General features: G+C 40.6%; 1 long non-coding RNA gene across 1 annotated transcript; it reads left to right on the forward strand.

The window, feature by feature from the left end:
* The first annotated feature begins 386 nt into the window (after positions 1 to 386).
* LOC148001389 (uncharacterized) lies at positions 387 to 8585 on the forward strand. Its single transcript, XR_015637065.1, has 3 exons — positions 387 to 501; positions 2649 to 2876; positions 5578 to 8585. It is a non-coding gene; the product is annotated as an uncharacterized LOC148001389 (long non-coding RNA).
* Positions 8586 to 22163: the final 13578 nt, after the last annotated feature.

The following is a 22163-nucleotide window of genomic DNA, read 5'->3' on the forward strand; positions in this document are numbered from 1 at the left end:
ATCACAGAGTTCAGATACCAGAGAGCAGTTTAACGGTGTTTAACTTGTTTACCGTGCAGAAAGATATGAGTCCTTATTGCTTTAATGACAGTTAGATGACTTTAGAAGCTGCCTAGGGATAGAGCTCTGTCTGTTGTCATTGTAGATAATAAAAGCAGAATTGAGAGGAGAATTAATGAGAAAAGCAGATGAATCCAAAATGCTGGGCCATCATCCGTCTGGACTGCATCAATGCCTTGGAAAGAAAGGATGACGTCAGTGTTTATTTCTAACTCTTTCTTTGAGACCGCTGAGTGTTTTCAGTCTGGCTTCTGATTTTAGCACTCCCAACACACCTGGATTCCAAACAGCATTCTTTTTAAATCTTTGTTATTGTTGTTGGCTGGGTTCCCTAAAGCAACTGTGTACATGATTATATTTTTGATAGGCTTGTAGGAAGGCAGTCGTGGTGTGTTCCCCATGAAAAAGGAAAAGCACAAAGATTGTCTTCCCAGGAATAAGGTAAGCAAAGCCCCTCACCCCCAACCCCCAGGCAGGAACAGAGCAAAGTCCAGTTTTGTAGGATGAGGGCGGATCTCAAGAAATACATTGAGGTATCTAGAGAAAATGTTATTTTGCTCAGAAGGAAGATGATTAGCAGTAAAACACACAAGATAGGACAGAGAGAATGAGTAAAGCAAGCCCTGTCTAAGGTCACATCATTTACCCAACAAGCCAGAATGTATGGTTGCCCTTGCCAACCATAGGGCAAGCTCCATGGTTTTTGCAGGAACTTTCATGAAGGCCCAGGATATTTTCTTTCCCCAGAGTTCCTACACAAACCTCTTTAGCTCTAACTTCTTACTACCTTTACAATAGCTGCCCTCTAGAAATGAGCTTCTCATTTACTAAATTTTGCATGACTCCTCTCATTTCATTGTGCAGTTTTAACTCAGTGTTCTCAGACAACCACATTGAAAAATGGTTCAACAGAGAACCGGAGGTAGACAGCCTGCTTCTCCTCTCTCTCTCTCTCTCTCTCTCTCTCTCTCTCTCTCTCTCTCTCTCTCTCTTTGTCTGTCTCTCTGTCTCTGTCTCTCTGCCTCTGTCTCTCTGTCTCTCTCTCTTTGTCTGTCTCTCTGTCTATGTCTCTCTCTGTCACACACACACACACGCGCACACACACACACACACACACACACACACACACAAACATGTTGAACAAGAGGATGGCTCTGCACAACATAAAGCTGGTGAAATTCTGAGTCCCAGCAGACTGCAGTGCTGCAGCAATTTTTTGTGACCAAGAGAGCTATCCAGAAGGCACTTAGTATGCAAACAGGGTTTCAGAGCCATGAATCTGCCTGAGTAAAGCAAGAGAATACATTTTAGAATATTTATTCGCTCTATCTCTTAAATGCATTTAGTGAAACTTTTAAATTATTTTTTTCTAGACTCTCATTTTAGGAGACCTTGATTTTTAGCAATGGAGGTTTATGAAATCATAGATCTTTGAGGAAGAAAAGCAATAACCCTGTTTCATTCCCATTTGGCAAACGTGTCCCAAATGGAAGATGGAGATATGAGCCTATCCCATGACACCACTACATTCACTTTCAAATCCAATAAATGCCCTCAACTCTGATTTCATTCTTACCAGACAGTATCTGGTTATAACTTGACTTTCCAGGTAGCTATGCTAGGAAACAGAGAAAACAGAGAATGGACTTGAACTTCCTGACTCCCTGTGTTGCGTGCATGTCTCACTATTGACCACATACAAAACAAATGCCTTGTTCGTATGTAAGAATGAATATAGTATATGTATCTATTCTCTCTCTCTCTCTCTCTCTCTCTCTCTCTCTCTCTCTCTTTCCCCACCCACCCCCGCCTCTGGTGTGTGTCTGTGTGTCTGTGAATATCTCAGACCCTCCATTCTCTTTCCCCTCCTTTCCATCTCCTACTTCTCTGTCTCTCTCTGTCTCTCTGTCTCTATGTGTGTGTGTGTCTGTGTGTCTGTGTGTGTGTGTGTCTGTGTGTCTGTGTCTGTGTCTGTGTTTAGTTCAGTACCAAAAACCTTCCCTGACTTCCCTGACAGGGCTGGAAGCAACATGTCTGTGACTCTTTAAATCAAAGAGAGTAGGATAAAGTTTCTTTGATCATCAACTTCTATTAATTACCCTAGGGACTCTTGGGTAATCAAGGGGACTTCTCTAATGACAATAGAGATCTAATGGGGGGAAACGTGAATATGGAGGAGGGGAAGTATGCATTCTGATATTCTAGAATTTGAGAAGCCAGAGTTTGGATAAGGAGTAGAATAACGTAGAGTCCTTGTGATTCCCCTAAAGCTTCAGAAAGAAAAGGGCAATCCATATACAGCCTGGTGCCTCTGAAGGAGTTTAGTTTGAAGAAGAGTGACTGGAAGAGGTACACTTGTTCAATAAAGTCTAAGACAGAGCTTTGTAAATTTGGTGCAAAAGATGACGACATGGTCCTTTCAAGTGCCACAAGATTTTTTTTTTTCCATATTTTTTTTTTATTAACTTGAGTATTTCTTATATACATTTCGAGTGTTATTCCCTTTCCCGGTTTCCGGGCAAACATGCCCCTCCCCCCTCCCCTTCCTTATGGGTGCCACAAGATTTTAACAAGTTTTATGCTAACAGTCTAAAGATCCACACGGAGGTAATGGAACTTCCTGAAGACACGAACATCTATTTTCCTTGGTGCGGGTACATTTGAGATCCCTGTTTTGCCCTTACTCAGCTGATGGACAATCTAGTCTTCTCCTGAATCATACAAAGCCAACACCAAGAAGCCATTTTATCAACGTCTGCCTAGACTCTACAGATACCCCTCAGTCTGCTATGATCTCTTCTTTAGAATTAAAGCAGGTATGTGTGGTTTCTACAAATATCCTACCAAAATCATTTGCTATTCTATTTGTAGAGCTTCTATTCTGAAAGAGGTAGATATAAGGCACATCACACAAACATTCCAACACACAAAACCAAAATATAAAAAAAGTAACATATCGTCATGGCCGTTATCATCATGGCCTTTTTAAGTGAGCAAGATGAGGTCAAAAAACATTTTAAAAAGCATTTACCACTGCTCAGCTAGTAGATCACAGAGAAGTAGATCACAAATCAAAATCCACAAGTGTAAAGATGTTATCACTACATTAAACCATTTGGAAGTCGGGACGTCACTTGGCGATTAAACAAAAGTTTAACTCATTCATTATTTCAAAAGGGGATACTCACACAAGGCCTGTAGCTTGAAGTCCAATCTTCAAGAGTATAATACTTCAGCAGTTCAAGTGAGCAGAAACCAGGCCTTGCTCATAGCTTATCATTCTCAAGTAAGAGAGGAAGCAAATAGGGAGGGTAATATTTTTTTAAGAAAAAAGGATATGCATTGCAAACAAAGGAATTTGAAGCCAAAGAGCCAGAGAAAACCATGATGGAGAAACTTGAAACTAGTCGTGAGAAATGTTAAGAAACACTAAACTATTTATTTAACTATCATCTAGAATCTTACAGGATATGGTGTTTTGAATAGATTTTGCCCCCATAGACTCATGACTTGAATTTGTTTGCCCATAGGAAGAGGCACTAGTAAGGGATGTGGCCTTATTGTAGGAGGTGTGTCCTTGTTAGAGAAAGTATGTCACTATGGAGGTGGGGCGTTGAGGTCTCATATGTATGCTCAAGTCTGGCCAGTTGAGACAGTCTCCTTATGCTGCCTTCAGATGAAGAATTCATCTCAATTCCTCTAGCACCATGTCTGCCTATAAACTACTTTTCTTCCTATGATGATAATGGACTAAACCTCTGAAACTGTATGCCAGCTTCAATTAAATGGTTTCCTTTATAAGAGTTGCCTTGGTGATGATATCTCTTCACAGCAATAAAACCCTAAATAAGACAGAAGTTGGTACCATGGGCTGGGGTAATGTGTGATAGATATGACCATGTTTCTGTTTGGAGGATTATTGAAATCTGGACTGTGGGGTATTGCTGTGATGGGCCTAAAGATGTTTTTCTTTGGAAGAATGTAGAGTTGGGAACTTTGCATTAGGAAAGCAGTGGAACAGTGCTTAATGAGCCATACTATTAGGAACATGTCAAACAGTGGTGCTGGGGGTGATTTAAATTGTAATTGCCTGACTCTAAATGTTTCAGAGAAGAAGAATTTTAGTATCATTCTTGTGATATTTTGGTGGAAAAATGTGGCTGCTTTTTGCCCTTGTCCAGAGTCTGCCTGATGCTAAGGTGAAGAGATTTAGATTAATTTCCTTGGCAAAGGAAATCTCAAAACAGCATAGTTTAGAGTCTCTCTGGTTGTTTACTCTTATGAAGAGAATTTAGATCAAGCATAACGAGCTTAGAGAGGAAAAATACAAAATGGAAAATTCAAAGATTAAAGGGGCACTAGGAAGTAGAATGAAACTAAATCCTGTGTTCAAGGATATTAAATATAATTAAGAGAGTGGTGACCTCAGGGCAAGATCCCACCCAGCTAAGCTTATTGTTTATGCATTGCAGTTGAACAAGGGATAGTTATATCATGTTAGGCATTATTATGACCTGGTTATTTTTTTCATTTCGACATAAGGAGATATGATGTGTTAAATTGAGAAGATATAGATTATGGAGGTTATTCTCAGTTGTCAGCTTGACTATATTTGGAATGAACTGCAATCCAGACATGGAAGGAACACCTGTGATTCAAATATCGAGGTTAGAAGACACAGGGTTTTGATCCTGATCTTGAGGTGTAGTGACCATGCCTATAAAAATCTTGTGGAAAGGAACTAAGGAAAGTCCGGGCGTGATGATAGATTCCAGCACTCAGGAGATAGGCATGTAAATCTCTAAGTTTCAAGTCAGTCTAAAGCACAAGTTCCAGAACAGTCAAGCTTATACAGTAAAGGAAAACATCAAAACCAGAAAACTGGTGAGGATATAATAAAACAAGGGAGCCATGTTCCAGCCCGACAAGCAGTATTATTTGGCAGCTTTGGCCACATGACTCTGGCTTTAGAGTCAAGAATAGAAGGGGTTACTAGAACAATTGATGTTGTTTAGCTTGACCTAAGAAATTAGCAGTGATTAAGAGACCAGAATCATTGAGCTGAAATCTTCTGAAAAGTCAATGCATACAAAGAAGCTGTGTTCTAGAGCTAGACCTCCTGTGGAGGTTGTACTTTACAATGTGTAAGAAATACGCAGATGGCACTAGTTTTGAAATGATCATGGAGGGCAGCTGAGGCTAGGCACTGTGAGAGGCCAGAAAAGGCCATTGATGGTGCTGTAACCTCAGTGGCAGTTGAAGGCCCAGAATAGAAGTCATGCAAAGAAGCTGAGGCTTCACATTTAGAGAAAATATATATTGAATAGGAAGAAGAACATACTGCTCTTCAAAGTTTGATCATGGTAACAAAATGTCATTGTGAGGGAGCAGGAAGGGATTCCAATTTGTCACCTGTTTCTGCTTTATGATAATGAACCCTCTGCTCTATTAATAATACCTTGGTTCAATTTTTGCTTGTGCTTTATTCGCATCAAAATAAACTGGATATGGCTAAAGAAAAAAAGAAGAAGAAGTTGTTGTTGAGGCTTGGAACAATGAAGAAAGCCTATGGGAGGCTATTGGTGAAAGTGCAGCAGAACTGCAGCAGAAAATCCCAAAATATTGGAGATGCCATTACCAGGGGATGACCACCAAGAACAGCAGCAGAAGTAGAGTGCAGTCAGCCAGTACCTAGAGTGCTACAGAGGACAGAGCTGCAGACCTGACCCAATCCCTTTGAAGGAGCTCAGACACTGGAACAAGAATCTGTGGAACTGAAGTTGCCTTGGAGACCCCAAGATACTAGAGATGCCAGAGCCATGGAATGCCTGCCAAGAAAAACTGCTAACAGGGAGTGGAACCAGCCCAAGAGGAAGAATTGTGCTGCAGACAAACAAGCTAAAAGGAGCTGGACACCAGACATGGAGATGCAGAATTTGGAGTTTCCCAACTGGTTTTTGGTCTTGCATTGGTGCAGTTTTTCTCACTAAGATGTTTTTGCAATGGTAATGTATATCCTGTGGTGTTGGAAGTATGTGGGCTGCTTTTTTATTTTAATTTCATAAGGGGTTATGGTTAAGAGATTACATGATTCACAGAAGAAACTTTGAACATTGGACTTTTAAACATTGTTGAGACTGTGATAGACTATGAAGATTTTTGGAGTTGGATTAAATGCATTTCGCATTATTTTATGGCTATAAGCCTATGGAGCCAGGGAGTAGTATGTGGCAGTTTGAACAGGTTTAACCCTGAAAGATTCATGTGTCTGAATGCTTGACCACAGTTTTGGCCTTGTTAGAGGAAGTGTTTCACTATAGGAGTGGACACTGTAGTCTTCTATGCTCAGCATCTACCCAGTAAGAATTACCTTTGAATCACAATGTAGAAATTTCAGCTTCCTCACCATGCTTGCCTAAATACTATCTTGCTTCCCACAATGATGATAATGGTCTAAACCTCTAAAACTTTAAGCCAGCCTCCAGTTAAATATCGGCCTTTATAAGTGTTGCCTTGGTTATGGTGTCTCCTTAACAGTGAAACCTTAACAAAGACATAGTATCTTTATACATAAAAACAGTCACATTAGTTCTTAGAATCAGAGTCCAAGGAACACAGATTCCAGTAATGGCAGAATATATTGAAAAAGAAGAGAGAGAGAGAGAGAGAGAGAGAGAGTGTCAAGGAACACAGCAGAAGATGGCAGAGATATAAGAATGTTAGAACAAGGAAATAAAAAGGTGGGCTCCACCATGTCATCTGGGCAAGGCATAGATATCATGAACTTACAAAATAATAACTCCATAGACAGGCAAGAATGGAGGAGGTAACTGGGGAGTGGAACCCCTCCTTGCTGACCTACTTTTGCTATTGGTAGACTCAATGAATGAGGAAGTCATTGTTTTCTGTTGTATATCTGCTAATGACCCTACTAGCCTCCAAAGGATACTTCCAATCCACTAATCACACTAATGGCCCTAGTAAAACAAAATGGCTGACAAACTAAAGCCAGAATTCATAAATTAGAGAAAGACAAAAGGAAGGCCTGAGAGGAAATGGGAGGGAGATAAGATATCATAAGGGGGAAATAGCAACTGAAACACACACACACACACACACACACACACACACACACACACACTTGTCAAACTACAAAATTAATCAATATTAAAAAGGTACTTAAAGGGATCCTAATTTTACTGGAAGGTTAGTATGCTTCCAAAGTTTGTTGGTCTCTCTCAGTCTTGACCATTCACTGTTCTAGGAAAGAGTTTAGTTCTAATAGTCTTAAGAATGGTCCTTTTCTGAGAGTCACTTTCTGTTGACATCCTGACAAGTTCATAGAATGTTTGACATGTATAGGACACAGTCTCAATCATAAAAGAAGCCAGTGTTGTCAACTTTTTTACTAAAGTATATGCCTTAGGGGAAAGGTAGAAGAATGTGTAGGTTTTCAAAGCTTCCATTTTGTTTTGCAGTCCTATAGATTAGTCCTAGGATCTAGCATATGTTAGACAATTATTCTACCACCGAGACACAGCTCTAGCTCACAGATTCAGAAATAAAGGCTACTGGGAACTTTCTAGAAAGATTACTAAGACCAATAATTAAACAAATTCTAAACTCTGGACCCTTAATTACTTCCCCATTGTTGGAATTCTCATCATTCCCATCATTTTAAAAAGTTTTAATTCAATAAAGATTCCAAGAGCTTTCTTTATATTTAGCAAATCATTAGCAGACAAACACAAGGAACAAAGTATACCAATTTGCAAAGCAAACTTGTTCATGATGTCTATCTTAAAGAGGATGAGAAAAGCAGGCTAATGATAACAGGACTGGCATGACTAAGAAGGGGGCCTCTGAAATCTTCAGTGGATGAAACTAGGGACTCTTAGGTAACCAAAATATTGGTTTCCCAGACTGCTTCCTGGAGCAATCATGCTCAGAGGAGACACAATATGGAATCATTATGACAGTGCTCCAGTGACGTCCCCACTAAACTGCAGGCTGAAGACATGGATATTAGCCACTAAATCTCTACCTAGGTATCCTCATGCTTTATTTCCAAAGCTACCTTACCTGATGCCTTTCATCATCATCTCTGGACCAATATTATAACCAAATCAGAACCTTCTAGGTTGTGTGGTGAGAAACTAATCAGATCTACTTGTGTCCTGAAGGAAGTAAGCGAGTGGCCGTTACCTCCTTTTTAAAGAAGCAGCCGTGGGATCCAGCTCCATGTTGGGGATAAATCAAGCTTTCTCTCTGAGTCTAGTGCACAGGGGCATAAAATCCAACTCTGCACCACACATTCCTGGAGGGGATTTTTTTTCTCCCTGTGTTATACCTGCAAAACTCCAGCCTTTTTTTTTCCTCTGGCAAGCCTGGATACATGATTAATATTTTAAACCTCCCAGGTTCTGCTTTCCCTACATTCAAAAGTGCCTGGATGTTGGACTTTTAAAAATTCTATTTATCTTCTCATCCAGATTGCTGAGGAGGAATTGCAAGTAGAAAACACAGCCACAGGGGCCTTGACAAATCCTAGCAAATCTTTAAATTGCTTCTGCAGTCATCAGGGTTTTCTCTCATTAGCATCTCTGATGTGTCTTGTCTCCTGCTGACCTTCGTTTGGGAATGGAAGAAAGAAGAGTTTTAGGAGGGCATTGTACCTTTTCCTCTCAGAAGGCGAACTCGATATGAATGGCCAGTGCTCTCATATCAGTATAGACAGGACTGGTTTCTTCTCTCCCATTATGCAAGATCATGTCCCTGGAGATAACTCTCTCTCCCCCTCCCCCTGCCCTCCCTCTCCTCCTCCTCCTCTCTCTCCTCTCTCTCTCTCTCTCTCTCTCTCTCTCTCTCTCTCTCTCTCTCTCCCCCGCCCCCCATAAGTAGCTCTCTCCATCTGACTAGAAAGTATTGAAAAGCTTCCCCCACAAAGCTTCTTGCATTCACCTCACGGATCACTGCAGGCTCCTGGTTATCTCCCCATTCACAGTCTCCTTACAATCTGTCTCCTTTTCGTGAGAAGCAGAGGCAAGTTGGATAGGGAGACGAGTAGGGTTGGCTAAGTGTACTTCAGAATCTGGAATCTGACTGCTTATGCTCCAATTTGTCTCTAACACTAATTCCTAACCAATTCCAGTTTCAAAGGAAAGGTCGAGCCCTCTAATCTCTCTAAGCTTCAATTTACTTACTATGAGATTGGCGATGATAATAACAGCTACTGAATAATGAAGAGTGAATAAGCAATGCATGAAAGTGCGTTGGAAAACATGGATGATGTATTACACACCTCTCTTCTGTGCCTCCATCACAAGGAGAATGAGGACTGGGAACCCCTGGGACAGGAAATTGCTTGCTAAGTTCCCTTAGATCTCTAAAGTCCTCAGCATTGATATCTACAATGTTAATAGATCACTACTGACAGGTCATCTCTGTGCTGTATATTAGAGGCACAGAGGAAGAAGAGCTAGGCTGGTTTCTGCCTTCATGCTTCGCAGTCAGACAAAGCCACAGAGAGAGTCATAAGAGAAGCTAAGGTCATGACCTCCACTTGGCCAGGAAAATGATCAGGAAATGGAAAAGCTCCTTTACTCAGTGAAGCTCACTTGCTGTCTCCGAAATGAGAATATTTCCAGCCAATAGACTCCTCTTTATCGTAGCCTCTGTTTCTGCCCCTGCCAGCCTCTGATTGAATACTTGTCCTAACTAGACTGAGCCAGAGGGTGCTATATGCTGATAAGGGGTTATGATGCATTGGAATGGTGAAAGCACCTACCTACAGAGAGTGATATTATAGAACAGAGCAATAATGGAGGGAGAGCCCAGGACCCAGACATAGCACAGCATTCCCTGGTTCTATGAATTTGCACAATGTACCAACTTATGTGAGCCAAGGTCATTACTTTGCCATGACAGGGATAATTCTTTCCTCCTGTCAAGGAGTTGTGAGGAGTGAGACAGTATATGTGAGATGTTTTATGTTTTAGATTGTGAAACTGAAGAAAATAAAACAAAAGAAAATCCCCAACGAATTAAGGAACCCATGCCAAGTAAAATAAAGGAAAGAGATCTATAGATAATCTCTCAAAAAAAGTAGTAAAATATCTACCATGGGCTGATAGACTATAAATATTCAAGGTAGAAGAACAGGGTATTACAGAATCACATTTCACTTCATTATTGATTTTTAACATAACAAACGATGGTAGGTTAGTGAATGCTCACCACAGACATAAAGAAACCAGTTAGAAAGCAAGACAGGTACAACAACAAAAAAATAACCTGGGGTATGTATTGTGATAAGCAAAATATGCTCTAGAAGAAGTCCAAAATATGGACTCTAGAAGTCCAAAATATGGACTCTAGAAGAAGATATTTAAGGAAGGAAGAGAGCACTTTAGGAATAGTTAATGGATTTCCCACTGGCTGGATGAGGCCACTGTTTTAAATGGAGCAGGGAACAGTCATGGCCATTTGAGTTGTACTATCTCTATGAAAGTCAAGTAAAGGTGTCAGCAGATGGCTGGCTATATAATGTGAAGCTTAGAAATAGCTGATGGGCAGGTTAGCACAAAGGAAATGACTGAGACAAATAGCCTCCTCGTAACTGGTTAGTTAAGAAAAACAAAACAAAAAAATAGTGAAATGGGCTGAAGACAGAACCCTGAAACATGCCAGCATTTTTATTACATGCTCCTAAACAACCAATGTCAAAAGCGTATGACTCGTGCATTATATCAATGGGAGGTTTTAAGTAAACTGAGGCCTGAGTCAAATGGAGTGATGTCCAGTCCTGTTTCTATCACTTTCTACCTGGGAATGTTAGGTCAATTCTATAAGCCTCACTTTCGATACACACACACACACACACACACACACACACACACACACACACACACAAAGAATGCAGTGGGAAAAACTGTCATAAAGATGAAATGAAATGATGTGGGTAAATTACTTAGCTCTGAGTCTAACGTATACACCGTTAAATTTTTAATAAATGTCAGAGGTCTAGAGAAAGTTGGTCAATGGGGAGAGACTTGGTCAGTTGCATTTTAAGATTTCTTCCATCTTTTGAATAAGAACTGATCCTCAGGCCACCCAGTGAGAAAAAGACCACTGTAAGTCCTTTGTATAAGATCAATTAATGTGGATGTTTCAGCATCCCTGCTTCTTCTCAGCCACCCTCCTCCCCACTGTAGGCATCATGCTCCATGCCCATTGCCAGAACTTGTGCTGTTCTGGATCTCTGAAGATGCTGGTCTTGAAAATTCTTGACAGTACCACTGGTGACTCCAGACAGTAATGTCTTGATGGGTACATGCAAGGATATGCTGCCAAAACTCCCACTGACTCCCAAGTAATCAGCCTGCCAGCCCCCTTCTGTCCACACTATTCTATCACTTTGAATTCAGTGAATGGCCCTATTATTATTGCCTATGACTATTACCTCTAGTATTTGGGAATATATTCATTCATTCATTCCAAAACTATTAAATATTATATTTCCATTTTGACCCAGACATTCTAGACATTTGTGAGATTGCAGTGAATAATGAAATATAAAAAGATAATTTTAAATAGTGTTAATAAGTATGTCTACTCCTCATTCATACAACCCTAAATAAGGTAGTTTTTTGAAATGGAGTTGGGGTGTGTCCTGGCTAAGGTTTCCATTACTGCAATAAAACACCATAATCAGAAGCAAGTTGGAGAGGAAAGTGTTTCTTCTCTTACACTTCTACATCACAGTGTATCACTGAAGGAGGTCAAGGCAGGAACTCAAACAGGGAAGGAACCTGGGTACAGGAGCTGATGCAGAAGCCTTGGAGGCTTGCTCCTCATGACTTGCTCAGTCTACTTTATTACACAACCTAGGATCACCTGCCCAGGGGTGGCACCACCCACACTGGACTAGGCCCTCCCACATGAATGACTAATTAATAAAATGTCATCCAGGTTTTACTATAGCTTAATCTTATGGAAACATTTTCACAGGGGCTCCCTCCTCTCTGATGACCCTAACTTGTGTAAAGTTGACAAAAACCTAGCCAGCACAGGGTGCAAATTGATTCCATCCTTGTGGAGAGAATTTAATTCCTTTCCTTTTAAAAGATCCAAGATAGTTGCTTTTCTTTTCTACCAGAGTGAGGCTAGAGGAAGAAAGTCATTTATGAACCAGAAAACAGACCCTCTTTAAACATCAAATTTGACAGTATCTTTATTTGGGACTTTCCAGTCCCTAGAGCTGCATACAATCAATTTGTGCTGTTTATAAGCCATTAGGATTATAACACTTAGTTTTAGCAGTGCAAATAAATTAAGACAAACAGTGATAAAACGTGATGAAGAAATGAGCACAGAAGTGTGACTGGATTTGACATGGATCTTTGATCCAGTGACATTTTGCAAAAATCTGGTCTCTGAAATTACTAGTGAATGTGCGGAGAGGTATGGATGAAGATTAGATATTGTTATTTGAACAATTACTGAAGCAAGGCATATTGTGCCTATGGTTTTATGCATTGTAAATTTACAGCTCTTTTCCCTCTTGAATTATACAAACCCAGCAAAGAGAAAGCTTTACATTGCACTTGCATGGAGCCTTAGAGAAAAGAGTCTTGAATTAGCAGATAGGTTCTTCTTTTTCTGCCATTCCTGGTGTGTCCACATTTTAAGGCGTTTGATGAGTGAGAATATAAGTTTCAAAAATGTCACCACTTACAGAATGAGCTAGAGGGACTTCTCCTCAAGAAACTAAAATGTACAGGACCACAGACAAGTCAGGAACAGAATAACAACTTGAAATCTGTGTGGGGACTGACAAGGTACAAAGAGCTTGTGTAGACTTTATTATACTAAAAGTCACGAGCGCCCAGACCCCGTGAGAGAGAGACCCAACCGCCTGGTCAGGTGGGCACTCCTGAGGCTGCAGAGCGGAAGAGACCACCAACACTGCCCACCCCTGCCCACATCCCTGGCCCAAGAGGAATCTGTATAAGGCCTCTGGGCTCCCGTGGGGGAGGGCCCAGGAGCGGCAGGACCCCTGCCTGAGACACCGCTGGAACCTGAAGGAAACAGACCGGATAAACAGTTCTCTGCACCCAAATCCCGTGGGAGGGAGAGCTAAACCTTCAGAGAGGCAGACAAGCCTGGGAAACCAGAAGAAACTGCTCTCTGCACACACATCTCGGACACCAGAGGAAAACACCAAAGGCCATCTGGAACCCTGATGCACTGAAGCTCCCGGAAGGGGCAGCACAGATCTTCCTGGTTGCTGCCGCCACAGAGAGCCCGAGAGCAGCACCCCACGAGCAAACTTGAGCCTCAGGACCACAGGTAAGACCAACATTTCTGCTGCAAGAAAGCTGCCTGGTGAACTCAAGACACAGGCCCACAGGAACAGCTGAAGACCTGTAGAGAGGAAAAAACTACACGCCCGAAAGCAGAACACTCTGTCCCCATAACTGACTGAAAGAGAGGAAAACAGGTCTACAGCACTCCTGACACACAGGCTTATAGGACAGTCTAGCCACTGTCAGAAATAGCAGAACAAAGTAACACTAGAGATAATCTGATGGCGAGAGGCAAGCGCAGGAACTCAAGCAATAGAAACCAAGACTACATGCCATCATCGGAGCCCAATTCTCCCACCAAAACAAACATGGAATATCCAAACACACCAGAAAAGCAGGATCTACTTTCAAAATCATATTTGATCATGATGCTGGAGGACTTCAAGAAAGACGTGAAGAACTCCCTTAGAGAACAAGTAGAAGCCTACAGAGAGGAATCGCAAAAATCCCTGAAAGAATTCCAGGAAATCATAAATAAACAAGTAGAAGCCCATAGAGAGGAGTCACAAAAATTCCTGAAAGAATTCCAGGAAAACACAATCAAACAGTTGAAGGAATTAAAAATGGAAATAGAAGCAATCAAGAAAGAACACATGGAAACAACCCTGGATATAGAAAATCAAAAGAAGAGACAAGGAGCTGTAGATACAAGTTTCACCAACAGAATACAAGAGATGGAAGAGAGAATCTCAGGAGCAGAAGATTCCATAGAAATCATTGACTCAACTGTCAAAGATAATGTAAAGCGGAAAAAGCTACTGGTCCAAAACATACAGGAAATCCAGGACTCAATGAGAAGATCAAACCTAAGGATAATAGGTATAGAAGAGAGTGAAGACTCCCAGCTCAAAGGACCAGTAAATATCTTCAACAAAATCGTAGAAGAACACTTCCCTAACCTAAAAAAAGAGATACCCATAGGCATACAAGAAGCCTACAGAACTCCAAATAGATTGGACCAGAAAAGAAACACCTCCCGTCACATAATTGTCAAAACACCAAACACACAAAATAAAGAAAGAATATTAAAAGCAGTAAGGGAAAAAGGTCAAGTAACATGTAAAGGCAGACCTATCAGAATCACACCAGACTTCTTGCCAGAAACTATGAAGTCCAGAAGATCCTGGACAGATGTCATACAGACCCTAAGAGAACACAAATGCCAGACCAGGTTACTGTATCCTGCAAAACTCTCAATAAACATAGATGGAGAAACCAAGATATTCCATGACAAAACCAAATTTATAGAATATCTTTCTACAAATCCAGCACTACAAAGGATAATAAAGGGTAAAGCCCAACATAAGGGGGCAAGCTATACCCTAGAAGAAGCAAGAAACTAATCATCTTGGCAACAAAACAAAGAGAATGAAAGCACACAAACATAACCTCACATCCAAATATGATTATAACGGGAAGCAATAATCACTATTCCTTAATATCTCTCAACATCAATGGCCTCAAATCCCCAATAAAAAGAAATAGATTAACAAACTGGATACGCAACGAGGACCCTGCATTCTGCTGCCTACAGGAAACACACCTCAGAGACAAAGACAGACACTACCTCAGAGTGAAAGGCTGGAAAACAACTTTCCAAGCAAATGGTCAGAAGAAGCAAGCTGGAGTAGCCATTCTAATATCAAATAAAATCAATTTTCAACTAAAAGTCATCAAAAAAGATAAGGAAGGACACTTCATATTCATCAAAGGAAAAATCAACCAAGATGAACTCTCAATCCTAAATATCTATGCCCCAAATACAAGGGCACCTACATACGTAAAAGAAACCTTACTAAAGCTCAAAACACACATTGCACCTCACACAATAATAGTGGGAGATTTCAACACCCCACTCTCATCAATGGACAGATCATGGAAACAGAAATTAAACAGAGATGTTGACAGACTAAGAGAAGTCATGAGCCAAATGGACTTAACAGATACTTATAGAACATTCTATCCTAAAGCAAAAGGATATACCTTCTTCTCAGCTCCTCATGGTACTTTCTCCAAAATTGACCATATAATTGGTCAAAAAACGGGCCTCAACAGGTACAGAAAGATAGAAATAATCCCATGCGTGCTATCGGACCACCACGGCCTAAAACTGGTCTTCAATAACAATCAGGGAAGAATGCCCACATATACGTGGAAATTGAACAATGCTCTACTCAATGATAACCTGGTCAAGGAAGAAATAAAGAAAGAAATTAAAAACTTTTTAGAATTTAATGAAAATGAAGGTACAACATACCCAAACTTATGGGACACAATGAAAGCTGTGCTAAGAGGAAAACTCATAGCGCTGAGTGCCTGCAGAAAGAAACAGGAAAGAGCATATGTCAGCAGCTTGACAGCACACCTAAAAGGTCTAGAACAAAAAGAAGCAAATACACCCAGGAGGAGTAGAAGACAGGAAATAATCAAACTCAGAGCTGAAATCAACCAAGTAGAAACAAAAAGCACCATAGAAAGAATCAACAGAACCAAAAGTTGGTTCTTTGAGAAAATCAACAAGATAGATAAACCCTTATCCAGACTAACGAGAGGACACAGAGACTGCGTCCAAATTAACAAAATCAGAAATGAAAAGGGAGACATAACTACAGATTCAGAGGAAATTCAAAAAATCATCAGATCTTACTATAAAAACCTATATTCAACAAAATTTGAAAATCTTCAGGAAATGGACAATTTCCTAGACAGATACCAGGTATTGAAGTTAAATCAGGAACAGATAAACCAGTTAAACAACCCCATAACTCCTAAGGAAATAGAAGCAGTCATTAAAGGTCTCCCAACAAAAAGAGCCCAGGTACAGACGGGTTTAGTGCAGAATTCTATCAGAACTTCATAGAAGACCTCATACCAATATTATCCAAACTATTCCACAAAATTGAAACAGACGGAGCCCTACCAAATTCCTTCTACGAAGCCACAATTACTCTTATACCTAAACCACACAAAGACACAGCAAAGAAAGAGAACTTCAGACCAATTTCCCTTATGAATATCGATGCAAAAATACTCAATAAAATTCTGGCAAACCGAATCCAAGAGCACATCAAAACAATCATCCACCATGATCAAGTAGGCTTCATCCCAGGCATGCAGGGATGGTTTAATATACGGAAAACCATCAACGTGATCCATTATATAAACAAACTGAAAGAACAGAACCACATGATCATTTCATTAGATGCTGAGAAAGCATTTGACAAAATTCAACACCCCTTCATGATAAAAGTCCTGGAAAGAATAGGAATTCAAGGCCCACACCTAAACATAGTAAAAGCCATATACAGCAAACCAGTTGCTAACATTAAACTAAATGGAGAGAAACTTGAAGCAATCCCACTAAAATCAGGGACTAGACAAGGCTGCCCACTCTCTCCCTACTTATTCAATATAGTTCTTGAAGTTCTAGCCAGAGCAATCAGACAACAAAAGGAGATCAAGGGGATACAGATCGGAAAAGAAGAGGTCAAAATATCACTATTTGCAGATGATATGATAGTATATTTAAGTGATCCCAAAAGTTCCACCAGAGAACTACTAAAGCTGATAAACAACTTCAGCAAAGTGGCTGGGTATAAAATTAACTCAAAGAAATCAGTTGCCTTCCTCTATACAAAGAGAAACAAGCTGAGAAAGAAATTGGGGAAACGACACCCTTCTTAATAGACCCAAATAATATAAAGTACCTCGGTGTGACTTTAACCAAGCAAGTAAAAGATCTGTACAATAAGAACTTCAAGACACTGAGGAAAGAAATTGAAGAAGACCTCAGAAGATGGAAAGACCTCCCATGCTCATGGATTGGCAGGATTAATATAGTAAAAATGGCCATTTTACCAAAAGCAATCTACAGATTCAATGCAATCCCCATCAAAATACCAATCCAATTCTTCAAAGAGACAGAACAATTTGCAAATTCATCTGGAATAACAAAAAATCCAGGATAGCTAAAGCTATCCTCAACAACAAAAGGACTTCAGGGGGAATCACTATCCCTGAACTCAAGCAGTATTACAGAGCAATAGTGATAAAAACTGCATGGTATTGGTACAGAGACAGACAGATAGACCAATGGAATAGAATTGAAGACCCAGAAATGAACCCACACACCTATGGTCACTTGATTTTTGACAAAGGAAACAAAACCATCCAATGGAAAAAAGATAACATTTTCAGCAAATGGTGCTGGTTCAACTGGAGGGCAACATGTAGAAGAATGCAGATCGATCCATGCTTATCACCCTGTACAAAGCTTAAGTCCAAGTGGATCAAGGACCTCCACATCAAACCAGACACACTCAAACTAATAGAAGAAAAACTAGGGAAGCATCTGGAACACATGGGCACTGGAAAAAATTTCCTGAACAAAACACCAATGGCTTATGCTCTAAGATCAAGAATCGACAAATGGGATCTCATAAAACTGCAAAGCTTCTGCAAGGCAAAGGACACTGTGGTTAGGACAAAACGGCAACCAACAGATTGGGAAAAGATCTTTACCAATCCTACAACAGATAGAGGCCTTATATCCAAAATATACAAAGAACTCAAGAAGTTAGACCGCAGGGAAACAAATAACCCTATTAAAAAATGGGGTTCAGAGCTAAACAAAGAATTCACAGCTGAGGAATGCCGAATGGCTGAGAAACACCTAAAGAAATGTTCAACATCTTTAGTCATAAGGGAAATGCAAATCAAAACAACCCTGAGATTTCACCTCACACCAGTGAGAATGGCTAAGATCAAAAACTCAGGTGACAGCAGATGCTGGCGAGGATGTGGAGAAAGAGGAACACTCCTCCATTGTTGGTGGGATTGCAGACTGGTAAAACCATTCTGGAAATCAGTCTGGAGGTTCCTCAGAAAATTGGACATTGAACTGCCTAAGGATCCAGCTATACATCTCTTGGGCATATACCCAAAAGATGCCTCAACATATAAAAAAGACACGTGCTCCACTATGTTCATCGCAGCCTTATTTATAATAGCCAGAAACTGGAAAGAACCCAGATGCCCTTCAACAGAGGAATGGATACAGAAAATGTGGTACATCTACACAATGGAATATTACTCAGCTATCAAAAACAACGAGTTTATGAAATTCATAGGCAAATGGTTGGAACTGGAAAATATCATCCTGAGTGAGCTAACCCAATCACAGAAAGACATACATGGTATGCACTCATTGATAAGTGGCTATTAGCCCAAATGCTTGAATTACCCTAGATCCCTAGAACAAACGAAACTCAAGACGGATGATCAAAATGTGAATGCTTCACTCCTTCTTTTAAATGAGGAAAAAGAATACCCTTGGCAGGGAAGGGAGAGGCAAAGATTAAAACAGAGACTGTAGGAACACCCATTCAGAGCCTGCCCCACATGTGGCCCATACATATACAGCCACCCAATTAGACAAGATGGATGAAGCAAAGAAGTGCAGACTGACAGGAGCCGGATGTAGATCGCTCCTGAGAGACACAGCCAGAATACAGCAAATACAGAGGCGAATGCCAGCAGCAAACCACTGAACTGAGAATAGGTCCCCTATTGAAGGAATCAGAGAAAGAACTGGAAGAGCTTGAAGGGGCTCGAGACCCCATATGTACAACAATGCCAAGCAACCAGAGCTTCCAGGGACTAAGCCACTACCTGAAGACTATACATGTACTGACCCTGGACTCTGACCTCATAGGTAGCAATGAATATCCTAGTAAGAGCACCAGTGGAAGGGGAAGCCCTGGGTCCTGCTAAGACTGAACCCCCAGTGAACTAGACTGTGGGGGGGAGGGCTGCAATGGGGGGAGGGTTGGGAGGGGAACACCCATTAGGAAGGGGAGGGGTGAGGGGGATGTTTGCCCGGAAACCGGGAAAGGGAATAACACTCGAAATGTATGTAAGAAATACTCAAGTTAATAAAAATAAATAAATTTAAAAAAAGTCACGAGCATTATGGGAAATAATATTTTATCAGATTGGCAGATGAGGAGCTCAAGGCTCAAATAAGTCATGTGCCTTATCTCAATAGGCCACTTGTAGGTGACGGTGATTAGTGGATTAGAACCTGTTGTCCATTTGCTTTTGGGTTGACTATCATTGTTATCTGATGGCTTGTAAAATAGCTTGGGGTCCCTTTATGAGATCATCAATGCCCCATATGTCTAGAGTTGGCTTTTTTTCAGCTATAATTTATGTTGTCCGTGTCCTCTGTGGTTTGCCTGCCTTAAAGATCAAAAGTGGTTTCATTGCCATGCTCTAAGTAAGTCCCTTCCCTATCTCCCAATGTGTAGACCAGACGGTATATACCATGGATTTCCTTGGTTCCCTCTTACTGAGGTGCTATTGCCCTTGAACGTTCTGGGACTACCTTTGAAGAGAATAGTCCATTGTCAGTACTACCACCCTCTTGCATTGAAGCCTGGCTCCCATCACTGTCCCAAGCCCTTAAGACGGTCTCTGACAGGGCTCTATTTTAAATGTCTCTAATACAGTAGTGAAGCAATAGTCCAGTGCATGTAAGCCACTTGTTCACATCTTCATAGTAGGTGGTAAAAGGCGAATTGAAACCCAGGTATGCCTTAAAGCAATTCTGCTACTTAACCCCTACATTCCCTGTGATATTGTAATTTGCAATAACAAATACCAAATTTGTGTCATTATTCCTGCATCAGCGTCAGGAAGTCTTGGATTCCCTAGATAAGAACAATTAAGAAGGGTGAAGAAAATTTTCATATGTGTGATAAATACCTTTGAAACACACCTGGGTTTATATTAATAAGATAACTTTTGGAAAACAACCAAACACTCACAGGATGGAGAATGGTTGCTATGGGAAACCAACCTTATGTGAGGACTGGAAGCCACAGAGCCAACCACAGATTTCAGGGAAGAGACAAAAGCCTGGAAAATGAATTAAAAACTAGTGCTCATTCACAGCTATGTCATCAGTTTCTATATGACCCAGGCAGATTCTATAGCTGTAAATTCATGGAGGTGAAGGGAAAGGGATATGACCAGAGAAGCATGTGAACTCAGTGCCTTTGCTATATCTTGCTTTATATATATATATATTATACATCTCTTACATTTGGCCATTCCTGAGTTATAGATTTTAACATTATACTCACACACACACACACACACACACACACACACACACACACACACACAATGTACTTTTATCTTGAGATCTGTAAGCTATTCCTGTACATCCTCATGGGAGCCTTCAAGTGGTCACTGGGTCAGAGAGGAGCTATGAGTAACCTGAACACTCACCAGTAGCAATTGTCATGAGACAAGAAGTGCAACTTCATAGGGTGGTATGCTTTATCTGTGGAATCAAACATTACCACTGGGTACATAGTATCAGAATAATCAAATTGTAAGATACCCACTCAATGTCTGCCAAGAACTGGAGAATATTTTGTTGTAGGAAAAAAAATCCCACACATTGGGTTAGCTGAAGTGTTATCAGAATGTTGAAAAATAGGCAGGCATAAATACCGAATCTACAGACATGTAGGCTCCTGTCTACCATTTCTGTTTGATTTTGGCCATGTCAAGTGAACTATATTAAAAAAACACCTATTACATCAGTAAATTTCAGGGTACATGTATTTTAACCCAATTTAAAAAGAAAGGAAGTTTCCAAAGCCTCTGTCTTTGCAGCAGATTCCAGCAGCTACTTGAATGTAGTTCCATCCCTTTTCTACCTCTTCATATCTTACCCACTTTATTTAGATTTCAGTTGATGTGCCATTCTATGCATTTGAGGGGCATAGAAAGCTTTAAATCATACATATATCATGAAATCATCTGCTTCTGTCTATCAGTGATGACCATGGATCATCTCTTACCGTCTTCACCATCATCCCTTGGTCTGCAAAGGACAAGTTTCATTCCCTGTATCCCTTCCTCTCCAATTTCACCAGGAGGTGGGTGGGACTTGCTAGAGGGATAGAGCAATGACTTTGTCCCCACCCCTTCATCCTCCCCCTTTCCATATCCCAAACTCCGTCTCTCTCGTCTCTCTCTTCTCTAAGTCCATCGCCAGACTTGTAACTTTCAAGCTAGTCCCAAAATCGTGCCTTATAGCATATGACTCTCCAGCGGTAAGTGGCTTCATTCATTTGACAACTAAGTTTTAATAATAAAACTGGCCTCTTTAGAACCTTTATCTGGCTTGTTGCTATTTTCAAAGGGCACAGAATCCACAGAAGAGAATCTGTGTTGATTGGGATTCTTAAACTCCCCTCCCCAAAGATCCAAAGACACGTGGAACTTCTTTTTTTTATGTCAACCTTCAATAACATGAAAATCAGTGGCACAAGATGGCCTCTAAGTAATACAGTGTGTGTTCCATCCAGCATAAATTAGTAATGTTACAGTCTTAACATAATTTAAAGTTGTCACCTTGTCAAAAGGTGAGGACTTCCTAATGGTTCCAAACCCAATATCACCTGCAGACTAGACCTAATTTCTCTTTGTTGAATGACTGACAACCATAAGAACACAAGAGAAATGAACAATATTAATAGACATTTCTTGGGTGAGGGTTTGGGGGGATGGGATTATGATCTTGTGTATCCTAATCTGGCCTTGAACTTTCTGGGTAGCTGAGGATGAGCATGACTAATTTCTTCTTTTGATTCAACATCCAGAGTGCTGGAGTTACAGGTGGATAGCATGGCTACATTTGGTTTTTCAGTTCTGAGGATC

This window comes from Rattus norvegicus, chromosome 14, assembly GCF_021556685.1.
Source record: "Rattus norvegicus strain SHRSP/BbbUtx chromosome 14, alternate assembly SHRSP_T2T, whole genome shotgun sequence".
Classification (NCBI taxonomy): domain Eukaryota; kingdom Metazoa; phylum Chordata; class Mammalia; order Rodentia; family Muridae; genus Rattus; species Rattus norvegicus.